A 15216-nucleotide genomic window follows, 5' to 3' on the forward strand; every position below is an offset into this window, starting at 1 on the left:
ACTCCATTCCATTCGATTCCATTCGCTTCCATTCCATTCCATTCCATTCCATTCCAATCCATTCCATTCTACTCGGGTTGATGCCATTCCATTCCATTCCATTCCATTCCATTCCATTCCATTGCATTCCATTCGATTCCATTCGATTCCATTCCATTCGATTCCATTCGAGATCATTCGATTCCATTCCATCCCATTCCAATCCATTCCATTCCATTCCGTTCTACTCGGGTTGATTCCATTCCATTCCACTTCATTCCATTCCATTCCATTCCATTCCATTCCATTCGATTCCATTCGATTCCATTCCATTCCATTCCATTCCAATCCATTCCATTCTACTCGGGTTGATTCCATTCCATTCCATTCCATTCCATTCCATTCCATTCCATTCCATTCCATTCCATTCCATTCGATTCCACTCGATTCCATTCCATTCTTTCCATTCCATTCCAATCCATTCCATTCTACTCGGGTGGATTCCATTCCATTCCATTCCATTCCATTCCATTCCATTCCATTCCACTCCATTCGATTCCATTCCATTCCATTCCATTCCATTCCATTCCATTCCATTCCATTCCATTCCGTTCTAGTCGGGTTGATTCCATTCTATTCCATTCCATTCCATTCCATTCCACTCCATTCCATTCCATTCCATTCCATTCTATTCCATTCCGTTCTACTCCATTGAATTCCATTCCATTCCATTCCATTCCATTCCATTCCATTCCTTTCCATTCCATTTAGTTCTACTCGGGTTTATTCCATTCCATTCCATTCCATTCCATTCCATTCCATTCCATTCCATTCCATTACTTTCCATTCCATTCCATTCCAATCCATTCCATTCTACTCGGGTTGACTCCATTCCATTCCATTCCTTTCCATTCCATTCCGTTCCATTATAATCCATTCCATTCCATTCGATTCCGTTCGATTCCATTCCATTCCATTCCATTCCATTCCATTCAATTCCATTCGATTCCATTCGATTCCATTCCATTCCATTCCATTCCAATCCATTCCATTCTACTCGGGTTGATTCCATTCCATTCCATTCCATTCCATTCCATTCCATTCCATTCCATTCCATTCCATTCCATTCCATTCTATTCCTTTCGATTCCATTCCATTCCATTAAATTCCATTCCATTCCATTCCATTCCATTCCATTCCATTCCATTCCATTCCATTCCATTCCATTCCATTGCATTCCGTTCTACTCGGGTTGATTCCACTCCATTCCATTCCATTCCATTCCATTATATACCATCCCATTCGATTCCATTCCATTCCATTCCATTCCATTCCATTCCATTCCATTCCATTCCATTCCATTCCATTCCATTCCATTCCGTTCTAGTCGGGTTGATTCCATTCTATTCCATTCCATTCCATTCCATTCCATTCCATTCCATTCGATTCCATTCCATTCCATTCCATTCTATTCCATTCCATTCTACTCCATTGAATTCCATTCCATTCCATTCAATTCCATTCCATTCCATCCCTTTCCATTCCATTTACTTCTACTCGGGTTGATTCCATTCCATTCCATTCCATTCCATTCCATTCCATTCCATTCAATTCCATTCCATTCCGTTACTTTCCATTCCATTCCGTTCCAATCCATTCCATTCTACTCGGGTTGACTCCATTCCATTCCATTCCTTTCCATTCCATTATATTCCATTCTAATCCATTCGATTCCGTTCGATTCCATTCCATTCCATTCCATTCCATTCCATTCCATTCCATTCCATTCCATTCCATTCCATTCCATTCCATTCCATTCCATGGCATTCCATTCCATTCCATTCCATTCCATTCCATTCCATTCCGTTCTAGTCTGGTTGATTCCATTCCATTCCATTGCATTCCATTCCATTCCATTGCATTCCATTCCATTCCATTCCATTCCATTCCATTCCATTCCATTCCATTCTATTCCATTCCATTCTACTCCATTCAATTCCATTCGATTCCATTCGATTCCATTCCATTCCATTCCATTCCAATCCATTCCATTCTACTCGGGTTGATTCCATTCCATTCCATTGCATTCCATTCCATTCCATTGCATTCCATTCCATTCCATTCCATTCCATTCCATTCCATTCCATTGCATTCTATTCCATTGAATTCCATTCGATTCCATTCCATTCCATTCCATTCCATTCCATTCCATTCCATTCCATTCCATTCCATTACTTTCCATTCCATTCCATTCCAATCCATTCCATTCTACTCGGGTTGACTCCATTCCATTCCATTCCACTCCATTCCATTCCGTTATATTCCATTCTATTCCATTCGATCCCGTTCGATTCCATTCCATTCCATTCCATTCTATTCCATTCCATTCGATTCCATTCCATTCCATTCCATTCCATTCCATTCCATTCCATTCCATTCCAATCCATTCCATTCTACTCGGGTTGATTCCATTCCATTCCATTCCATTCCAATCCATTCCATTCTATTCCATTCCATTCCATTCCATTCCATTCCATTCCATTCCATTCCTTTCTATTCCATTCCATTCCATTCCATTCCATTCCATTCCATTCCATTCCATTCCGTTCTACTCGGGTTGATTCCACTCCATTCCATTCCCTTCCATTCCATTCCATTCCATTCCATTCCATTCCATTGCATTCCATTCCAACCCATTCTTTTCTACTCGGGTTGATTCCATTCCATTCCATTCCATTCCATTCCATTCCATTCCATTCCATTCGATTCCATTCCATTCCATTTCATTCCAAACCGTTCCATTCTACTCGGGTTCATCATTCCATTCCATTCCATTCCATTCCATTCCATTCCACTCGGGTTCATTCCATTCCATTCCATTCCATTCCATTCCATTCCATTCCATTCCATTCCGTTCTACTCAGGTTGATTTCCATTCCATTCCATTCCATTCAATTCCATTCCATTCCATTCCATTCCATTCCACTCGGGTTGAGCATTCCATTCGATTCCATTCCATTCCATTCCATTCCATTCCTTTCCATTCCAATCCACTCGGGCTCATTCCATTCCATTCCATTCCATTCCATTCCATTCCATTCCATTCAATTCCATTCCATTCCGTTCTACTCGGGTTGATTTCCATTCCATTCCATTCCATTCCATTCCACTCCATTCCATTCCATTCCATTCCATTCCATTCCATTCCTTTCCATTTATTCCATTCCGTTCTACTCGGGTTGATTCCATTGAGTTTGGTTCCGTTCCGTTCCGTCCCGTCCCGTCCCGTCCCGTCCCGTTCCGTTTTACTCGGGTTGATTCCTTTGCATTCCGTTCCGCTCGTTTCCATTCTGTTCCATTCCGTTCAACGCGGGTTGGTTCAATTCCATTCTATTCTATTCTATTCCTTTCCATTCCATTCCATTCTACTCGGGTTGATTCTATGCCGTTCCATTCCGTTCCATTCCGTCCCATTCCGACCCGTCCCATCCCGTCCCGTCCCGTCCCATCCCGTTCCGTTCCACATGGGTTGATTCAATTCCTTTCGGTTACATTGAATTCCATTCCATTCCATTCTACTCGGATTGATTCCATTCCATTCCATTCCATTCCATTCCATTCCATTCCATTCCATTCCAATCCATTCCATTCTACTCGGGTTGATTCCATTCCATTCCATTCCATTCCATTCCATTCCATTCCATTCCATTCCATTCCATTCCATTCAGTTTCATTCCATTCCATTAAATTCCATTCCATTCCATTTCATTCCATTCCATTCCATTCGATTCCATTCCATTCCATTCAATTCCGTTCTACTCGGGTTGATTCCATTCTATTCCATTCCATTCCGTTCGATTCCATTCGATTCCATTCGATTCCGTTCCATTCCATTCCATTCCCTTCCATTCCATTCTATTCCATTGAATTCCATTCCATTGCATTCCATTCCATTCCATTCCATTCCATTCCATTCCATTCCGTTCTACTCTGATTGACTCCATTCCACTCCATTCGATTCCATTCCATTCCATTCCATTCCATTCCAATACATTCCATTCTACACTGGTTGATTCCATTCCACTCTGGTTGATTCCATTCCATTCCATTCCATTCCATTCCATTCCATTCCATTCCATTCGTCTCCATTCGATTCCATTCGATTCCATTCCATTCTATTCCATTGAATTCCATTCCATTCCATTCCATTCCATTCCATTCCATTCCATTCCACTCCATTCCATTCGATTCCATTCCATTCCATTCCATTCCATTCCATTCCATTCCATTCCATTCCATTCCATTGAATTCCATTCGATTCCATTCGATTCCATTCCATTCGATTCCATTCGATATCATTCGATTCCATTCCTTCCCATTCCATTCCATTCCATTCCATTCCGTTCTACTCGGGTTGATTCCATTCCATTCCATTTCATTCCATTCCATTCCATTCCATTCCATTCCATTCCATTCCATTCGATTCCATTCCATTCCATTCCATTCCAATCCATTCCATTCTACTCGGGTTGATTCCATTCCATTCCATTCCATTCCATTCCATTCCATTCCATTCCATTCCATTCCATTCCACTCGATTCCATTCCATTCTTTCCATTCCATTCCAATCCATTCCATTCTACTTGGGAGGATTCCATTCCATTCCATTCCATTCCATTCCATTCCATTCCATTCCATTCCATTCCATTCCATTCCATTCCATTCCATTCCATTCCATTCCATTCCATTCCATTCCATTTGATTCCATTCCATTCCTTTCCATTCCATTCCAATTCATTCCATTCCTTTCCATTCCATTCCGTTCTAGTCGGGTTGATTCCATTCTATTCCATTCCATTCCATTCCATTCCATTCCATTCCATTCCATTCTATTCCATTCCATTCTACTCCATTGAATTCCATTCCATTCCATTCTATTCCATTCCATTCCATTCCTTTCCATTCCATTTAGTTCTACTCTGGTTGATTCCATTCCATTCCATTCAATTCCATTCCATTCCATTCCATTCCATTCCATTCCATTCTATTCCTTTCGATTCCATTCCATTCCATTAAATTCCATTCCATTCCATTCCATTCCATTCCATTCCATTCCATTCCTTTCCATTCCATTCCATTCCGTTCTACTCGGGTTGATTCCACTCCATTCCATTCCATTCCATTCCATACCATTCCATTCGATTCCATTCCATTCCATTCCATTCCATTCCATTCCATTCCATTCTGTTCTACTCGGGTTGATTACACTCCATTCCATTCCATTCCATTCCATTCTATTCCATTTCATTCCATTCGATTCCATTCTATTCCATTCGATTCCATTCCATTCCATTTCATTTTATTCCATTCCATTCCATTCCATTCTATTCCATTGAATTCCATTCCATTCAATTCCATTCCATTTCATTTTATTGCATTCCATTCCATACCATTCTATTCCATTGAATTTCATTCCATTCCTTTCCATTCCAATCCATTCCATTCTACTCGGGTTGATTCCATTCCATTCCATTCCATTCCATTCCATTCGATTCCATTCCATTCCATTGCATTCCATTCCATTCCGTTCTACTCGGGTTGATTCCACTCCATTCCATTCCATTCCGTTCCATTCCATTCCATTCCATTCCAATTCTTTCGTTTCCATTCCAACCAATTCCGTTCTACTCGGATTGATTCCATTCCATTCCATTCCATTCCATTCAATTCCATTCCATTCCATTCGATTCCATTCGATTCCATTCCATTCCATTCCATTCCATCCCATTTCATTCCAAACCATTCCATTCTACTCGGGTTCATCATTCCATTCCATTCCATTCCATTCCATTCCACTCGGGTTCTTTCCATTCCATTCCATTCCATTCCATTCCATTCCATTCCATTCCATTCCATTCCGTTCTACTCAGGTTGATTTCCATTCCATTCCATTCCATTCCATTCCATTCCATTCCATTCCATTCCATTCCATTCCATTCCGTTCCATTCCACTCCATTCCATTCTACTCGTGTTGATTCCATGCCGTTCCGTTCCGTTCCATTCCGTCCCATCCCGACGCGTCCCGTCCCGTTCCGTCCCGCCAAATTCCGTTCCTTTCTGATCGGGTTGATTCCGTTCCATTCCGTTCCGTTCCTTTCCGTTCCATTCCATTCCGTTACACGCGGGTTGATTCAATTCCATTCTATTACATTGAATTCCATTGCATACCATTCCATTCCATTCTACTCGGATTGATTGAATTCCATTCCATTCCATTCCAGTCCATTCCAATCCATTCCATTCTACTCGGGTTGATTCCATTCCATTCCATTCCATTCCATTCCATTCCATTCCATTCCATTCAATTGCGTTCCATTCGATTCGATTCCATTCCATTCCATTCCATTCCATTCCAATCCATTCCATTCTACTTGGGTTGATTCCATTCCATTCCATTCCATTCCATTCCATTCCATTCGATTCCATTCGATTCCATTCCATTCCATTCCATTCCATTCCACTCCATTCCATTCCATTCCATTCCATTCTGTTCTACTCGGGTTGATTCCACTCCATTCCATTCCATTCCATTCCATTCTATTCCATTCCATTCCATTCGATTCCATTCCATTCCACTTCATTTTATTCCATTCCATTCCATTCCATTCTATTCCATTGAATTCCATTCCATTCTATTCCATTCCATTCCATTCAGTTTCATTCCATTCCATTCCATTCCATTCCATTCCATTCCATTCGATTCCATTCCATTCCATTCCATTCCATTCCATTCCATTCCATTCCGTTCTACTCGGGTTAATTCCATTCTATTCCATTCCATTCCATTCCATTCCATTCCATTCCATTCCATTCCATTCCATTCCATTCCATTCCATTCCATTCCATTCCTTTCCATTCCATTCCATTCCCTTCCATTCCATTCTATTCCATTGAATTCCATTCCATTCCATTCCATTCCATTCCATTCCATTCCATTCCATTCCATTCCGTTCTACTCTGATTGACTCCATTCCATTCCATTCCATTCCATTCCATTCCATTCCATTCCATTCCATTCCATTCCATTCGTCTCCATTCGATTCCATTCGATTCCATTCCATTCTATTCCATTGAATTCCATTCCATTCCATTCCATTCCATTCCATTCCATTCCATTCCATTCCATTCCTTTCCATTCCATTCCATTCCATTCCATTCCGTTCTACTCGGGTTGATTCCATTCCATTCCATTCCATTCCATTCCATTCCATTCCATTCCACTCCATTCCATTCGATTCCATTCGATTCCATTCCATTCCATTCCATTCCATTCCAATCCATTCCATTCTACTCGGGTTGATGCCATTCCATTCCATTCCATTCGATTCCATTCCATTGCATTCCATTCGATTCCATTCGATTCCATTCCATTCGATTCCATTCGAGATCATTCGATTCCATTCCATCCCATTCCAATCCATTCCATTCCATTCCGTTCTACTCGGGTTGATTCCATTCCATTCCATTTCATTCCATTCCATTCCATTCCATTCCATTCGATTCCATTCGATTCCATTCCATTCCATTCCATTCCAATCCATTCCATTCTACTCGGGTTGATTCCATTCCATTCCATTCCATTCCATTCCATTCCATTCCATTCCATTCCATTCCACTCGATTCCATTCCATTCTTTCCATTCCATTCCAATCCATTCCATTCTACTCGGGTGGATTCCATTCCATTCCATTCCATTCCATTCCATTCCATTCCATTCCACTCCATTCGATTCCATTCCATTCCATTCCATTCCATTCCATTCCATTCCATTCCATTCCATTCCATTCCGTTCTAGTCGGGTTGATTCCATTCTATTCCATTCCATTCCATTCCATTCCACTCCATTCCATTCCATTCCATTCCATTCTATTCCATTCCATTCTACTCCATTGAATTCCATTCCATTCCATTCTATTCCATTCCATTCCATTCCTTTCCATTCCATTTAGTTCTACTCGGGTTGATTCCATTCCATTCCATTCCATTCCATTCCATTCCATTCCATTCCATTCCATTCCATTCCATTACTTTCCATTCCATTCCATTCCAATCCATTCCATTCTACTCGGGTTGACTCCATTCCATTCCATTCCATTCCATTCCATTCCATTCCATTATAATCCATTCCATTCCATTCGATTCCGTTCGATTCCATTCCATTCCATTCCATTCCATTCCATTCAATTCCATTCGATTCCATTCGATTCCATTCCATTCCATTCCATTCCAATCCATTCCATTCTACTCGGGTTGATTCCATTCCATTCCATTCCATTCCATTCCATTCCATTCCATTCCATTCCATTCCATTCTATTCCATTCTATTCCTTTCGATTCCATTCCATTCCATTAAATTCCATTCCATTCCATTCCATTCCATTCCATTCCATTCCATTCCATTGCATTCCGTTCTACTCGGGTTGATTCCACTCCATTCCATTCCATTCCATTCCATTATATACCATCCCATTCGATTCCATTCCATTCCATTCCATTCCATTCCATTCCATTCCATTCCATTCCATTCCATTCCATTCCGTTCTAGTCGGGTTGATTCCATTCTATTCCATTCCATTCCATTCCATTCCATTCGATTCCATTCCATTCCATTCCATTCTATTCCATTCCATTCTACTCCATTGAATTCCATTCCATTCCATTCAATTCCATTCCATTCCATCCCTTTCCATTCCATTTACTTCTACTCGGGTTGATTCCATTCCATTCCATTCCATTCCATTCCATTCCATTCCATTCAATTCCATTCCATTCCGTTACTTTCCATTCCATTCCATTCCAATCCATTCCATTCTACTCGGGTTGACTCCATTCCATTCCATTCCTTTCCATTCCATTATATTCCATTCTAATCCATTCGATTCCGTTCGATTCCATTCCATTCCATTCCATTCCATTGCATTCCATTCCATTCCATTCCATTCCATTCCGTTCTACTCGGGTTGATTCCATTCCATTCCTTTCCATTCCATTCCATTCCATTCCATTCCATTCCATTCCATTCCATTCCCTTCCATTCCATTCCATTCCAATCCGTTCCATTCTACTCGGGTTGATTCCACTCCATTCCATTGCATTCGACTCCATTCGATTCCATTCGATTCCATTCCATTCCATTCCGTTCCATTCCATTCCATTCCATTCCATTCTATTCCATTGAATTCCATTCCATTCCATTCCATTCCATTCCATTCCATTCCATTCCATTCCGTTCCATTCCATTCCGTTCTACTCGGGTTGATTCCATTCGATTCCATTCCATTCCATTCCATTCCATTCCATTCCATTCCAATCTATTCCATTCTATTCAATTCGATTCCATTCGATTCCATTCAATTCCATTCAATTCCATTCCAATCCATTCCAATCCATTCCATTCTACTCGGGTTGATTCCATTCCATTCCATTCCATTCCATTCCATTCCATTCCATTCCATTCCATTCCATTCCATTCGATTCCATTCGATTCCATTCCATTCCATTCCATTCCATTCCATTCCATTCCATTCCATTCCAATCTATTCCATTCGATTCCATTCCATTCCATTCCATTCCATTCCATTCCATTCCAATCCATTCCATTCTACTCGTGTTGATTCCCTTCCATTCCATTCCACTCCATTCCATTCCATTCCATTCCATTCCATTCCATTCCATTCCATTCCATTCCATTCCATTCCATTCCATTCCATTCCATTCCATTCCGTTCTACTCGGGTTGATTCCATTCTATTCCATTACATTCCATTCGATTCCATTCGATTCCATTCGATTCCTTTCCATTCCATTCCATTCCATTCCATTCCATTCCATTCTATTCCATTCCATTCCATTCCATTCCATTAAATTCCATTCCATTCCAATCCATTCCCTTCCGTTCTATTCGGGTTGATTCCATTCCATTCCATTCCATTCCATTCCATTCCATTCCATTCCATTCCATTCCATTCCATTCCATTCTATTGCATTCCATTCGATTCCATTTGATTCCATTCCATTCCATTCCATTCCATTCCATTCCATTCCATTCCATTCCATTCTATTCCATTCCATTCCATTCTGTTCCATTCTATTCCATTCCATTCCATTCCGTTCCACTCGGGTTGATTCCATTCTATTCCATTCCATTCCATTCGATTCCATTCGATATCATTCGATTCCATTCCATTCCATTCCATTCCATTCCATTCCATTCCATTCCATTCTATTCCATTCCATTCCATTCCATTCCATTCCATTCTATTCCATTCCATTCCATTCCGTTCTACTCGGGTTGATTCCATTCCATTCCATTTCATTCCATTCCATTCCATTCCATTCCATTCCATTCCGTTCGATTCCATTCCATTCCATTCCATTCCAATCCATTCCATTCTACTCGTTTTGATTCCATTCCATTCCATTCCATTCCATTCCATTCCATTCCATTCCATTCCATTCCATTCCATTCCATTCCACTCGATTCCATTCCATTCCATTCCATTCCATTCCAATCCATTCCATTCTACTCGGGTGGATTCCATTCCATTCCATTCTTTTCCATTCCATTCCATTCCATTCCATTACATTACATTACATTCGGTTCCATTCCATTCCATTCCATTCCATTCCATTCCATTCCATTCCATTCCATTCCATTCCATTCCATTCCGTTCTAATCGGGTTGATTCCATTCTATTCCATTCCATTCCATTCCATTCCATTCAATTCCATTCCATTCCATTCCATTCCATTCCATTCTATTCCATTCCATTCTACTCCATTGAATTCCATTCCATTCCATTCTATTCCATTCCATTCCATTCCTTTCCATTCCATTTAGTTCTACTCGGGTTGATTCCGTTCCATTCCATTCCATTCCTTTCCATTCCATTCCAATCCATTCCATTCCATTACTTTCCATTCCATTCCATTCCAATCCATTCCATTCTACTCGGGTTGACTCCATTCCATTCCATTCCATTACATTACATTCCATTATATTCCATTCCATTCCATTCGATTCCGTTCGATTCCATTCCATTCCATTCCATTCCATTCCATTCCATTCCATTCCATTCCATTCCATTCCATTCGATTCCATTCCATTCCATTCCATTCCATTCCATTCCATTCCATTCCAATCCATTCCATTCTACTCGGGTTGATTCAATTCCATTCCATTCCATTCCATTCCATTCCATTCCATTCCATTCCTTTCGATTCCATTCCTTTCCATTCCATTCCATTCCATTCCATTCCATTCCATTCCATTCCATTCCGTTCTACTCTGGTTGATTCCACTCCATTCCATTCCATTCCATTCGATTCCATTCCATTCCATTCCATTCCAATCCATTCCATTCTACTCGGGTTGATTCCATTCCATTCCATTCCATTCCATTCCATTCCATTCCATTCCATTCCATTCCATTCTATTCCTTTCGATTCCATTCCATTCCATTAAATTCCATTCCATTCCATTCCATTCCATTCCATTCCATTCCATTCCATTCCATTCCATTCCGTTCTACTCGGGTTGATTCCACTCCATTCCATTCCATTCCATTCCATTATATAACATCCCATTCGATTCCATTCCATTCCATTCCATTCCATTCCATTCCATTCCATTCCATTCCATTCCATTCCATTCCATTCCATTACTTTCCATTCCATTCCATTCCAATCCATTCCATTCTACTCGGGTTGACTCCATTCCATTCCATTCCACTCCATTCCATTCCGTTATATTCCATTCTATTCCATTCGATCCCGTTCGATTCCATTCCATTCCATTCCATTCGATTCCATTCCATTCGATTCCATTCCATTCCATTCCATTCCATTCCATTCCATTCCATTCCATTCCAATCCATTCCATTCTACTCGGGTTGATTCCATTCCATTCCATTCCATTCCAATCCATTCCATTCCATTCCATTCCATTCCATTCCATTCCATTCCATTCCATTCCATTCCATTCCATTCCATTCCTTTCTATTCCATTCCATTCCATTCCATTCCATTCCATTCCATTCCATTCCATTCCATTCCATTCTACTCGGGTTGATTCCACTCCATTCCATTCCCTTCCATTCCATTCCATTCCATTCCATTCCATTCCATTGCATTCCATTCCAACCCATTCTTTTCTACTCGGGTTGATTCCATTCCATTCCATTCCATTCCATTCCATTCCATTCCATTCCATTCCATTCCATTCCATTCCATTCCATTTCATTCCAAACCGTTCCATTCTACTCGGGTTCATCATTCCATTCCATTCCATTCCATTCCATTCCACTCGGGTTCATTCCATTCCATTCCATTCCATTCCATTCCATTCCATTCCATTCCATTCCATTCCATTCCATTCCGTTCTACTCAGGTTGATTTCCATTCCATTCCATTCCATTCCATTCCATTCCATTCCATTCCATTCCATTCCACTCGGGTTGAGCATTCCATTCGATTCCATTCCATTCCATTCCATTCCATTCCATTCCATTCCAATCCACTCGGGCTCATTCCATTCCATTCCATTCCATTCCATTCCATTCCATTCCATTCAATTCCATTCCATTCCGTTCTACTCGGGTTGATTTCCATTCCATTCCATTCCATTCCATTCCACTCCATTCCATTCCATTCCATTCCATTCCATTCCATTCCTTTCCATTTATTCCATTCCGTTCTACTCGGGTTGATTCCATTGAGTTTGGTTCCGTTCCGTTCCGTCCCGTCCCGTCCCGTCCCGACCCGTTCCGTTTTACTCGGGTTGATTCCTTTGCATTCCGTTCCGCTCGTTTCCATTCCGTTCCATTCCGTTCAACGCGGGTTGGTTCAATTCCATTCTATTCTATTCTATTCCTTTCCATTCCATTCCATTCTACTCGGGTTGATTCTATGCCGTTCCATTCCGTTCCATTCCGTCCCATTCCGACCCGTCCCATCCCGTCCCGTCCCGTCCCATCCCGTTCCGTTCCACATGGGTTGATTCAATTCCTTTCGGTTACATTGAATTCCATTCCATTCCATTCTACTCGGATTGATTCCATTCCATTCCATTCCATTCCATTCCATTCCATTCCAATCCATTCCATTCTACTCGGGTTGATTCCATTCCATTCCATTCCATTCCATTCCATTCCATTCCATTCCATTCCATTCCATTCCATTCAGTTTCATTCCATTCCATTCCATTCCATTCCATTCCATTCCATTCCATTCCATTCCATTCCATTCCATTCCATTCCATTCCATTCCGTTCTACTCGGGTTGATTCCATTCTATTCCATTCCATTCCGTTCGATTCCATTCGATTCCATTCGATTCCGTTCCATTCCATTCCATTCCCTTCCATTCCATTCTATTCCATTGAATTCCATTCCATTGCATTCCATTCCATTCCATTCCATTCCATTCCATTCCATTCCATTCCATTCCGTTCTACTCTGATTGACTCCATTCCACTCCATTCGATTCCATTCCATTCCATTCCATTCCATTCCAATACATTCCATTCTACACTGGTTGATTCCATTCCACTCTGGTTGATTCCATTCCATTCCATTCCATTCCATTCCATTCCATTCCATTCCATTCCATTCGTCTCCATTCGATTCCATTCGATTCCATTCCATTCTATTCCATTGAATTCCATTCCATTCCATTCCATTCCATTCCATTACATTCCATTCCATTCCATTCCGTTCTACTCGGGTTGATTCCATTCCATTCCATTCCATTCCATTCCATTCCACTCCATTCCATTCGATTCCATTCGATTCCATTCCATTCCATTCCATTCCATTCCATTCCATTCCATTCCATTCCATTGAATTCCATTCGATTCCATTCGATTCCATTCCATTCGATTCCATTCGATATCATTCGATTCCATTCCTTCCCATTCCATTCCATTCCATTCCATTCCGTTCTACTCGGGTTGATTCCATTCCATTCCATTTCATTCCATTCCATTCCATTCCATTCCATTCCATTCCATTCCATTCCATTCGATTCCATTCCATTCCATTCCATTCCAATCCATTCCATTCTACTCGGGTTGATTCCATTCCATTCCATTCCATTCCATTCCATTCCATTCCATTCCATTCCATTCCATTCGATTCCACTCGATTCCATTCCATTCTTTCCATTCCATTCCAATCCATTCCATTCTACTTGGGAGGATTCCATTCCATTCCATTCCATTCCATTCCATTCCATTCCATTCCATTCCATTCCATTCCATTCCATTTGATTCCATTCCATTCCATTCCATTCCATTCCAATTCATTCCATTCCTTTCCATTCCATTCCGTTCTAGTCGGGTTGATTCCATTCTATTCCATTCCATTCCATTCCATTCCATTCCATTCCATTCCATTCTATTCCATTCCATTCTACTCCATTGAATTCCATTCCATTCCATTCTATTCCATTCCATTCCATTCCTTTCCATTCCATTTAGTTCTACTCTGGTTGATTCCATTCCATTCCATTCAATTCCATTCCATTCCATTCCATTCCATTCCATTCCATTCCATTCTATTCCTTTCGATTCCATTCCATTCCATTAAATTCCATTCCATTCCATTACATTCCATTCCATTCCATTCCTTTCCATTCCATTCCATTCCGTTCTACTCGGGTTGATTCCACTCCATTCCATTCCATTCCATTCCATACCATTCCATTCGATTCGATTCCATTCCATTCCATTCCATTCCATTCCATTCCATTCCATTCTATTCCATTTCATTCCATTCGATTCCATTCTATTCCATTCGATTCCATTCCATTCCATTTCATTTTATTCCATTCCATTCCATTCCATTCTATTCCATTGAATTCCATTCCATTCAATTCCATTCCATTTCATTTTATTGCATTCCATTCCATACCATTCTATTCCATTGAATTTCATTCCATTCCTTTCCATTCCAATCCATTCCATTCTACTCGGGTTGATTCCATTCCATTCCATTCCATTCCATTCCATTCGATTCCATTCCATTCCATTGCATTCCATTCCATTCCGTTCTACTCGGGTTGATTCCACTCCATTCCATTCCATTCCATTCCATTCCATTCCATTCCATTCCATTCCAATTCTTTCGTTTCCATTCCAACCAATTCCGTTCTACTCGGATTGATTCCATTCCATTCCAT

This window comes from Gorilla gorilla, chromosome 17, assembly GCF_029281585.2.
Source record: "Gorilla gorilla gorilla isolate KB3781 chromosome 17, NHGRI_mGorGor1-v2.1_pri, whole genome shotgun sequence".
Taxonomy (NCBI): Eukaryota; Metazoa; Chordata; class Mammalia; order Primates; family Hominidae; genus Gorilla; species Gorilla gorilla.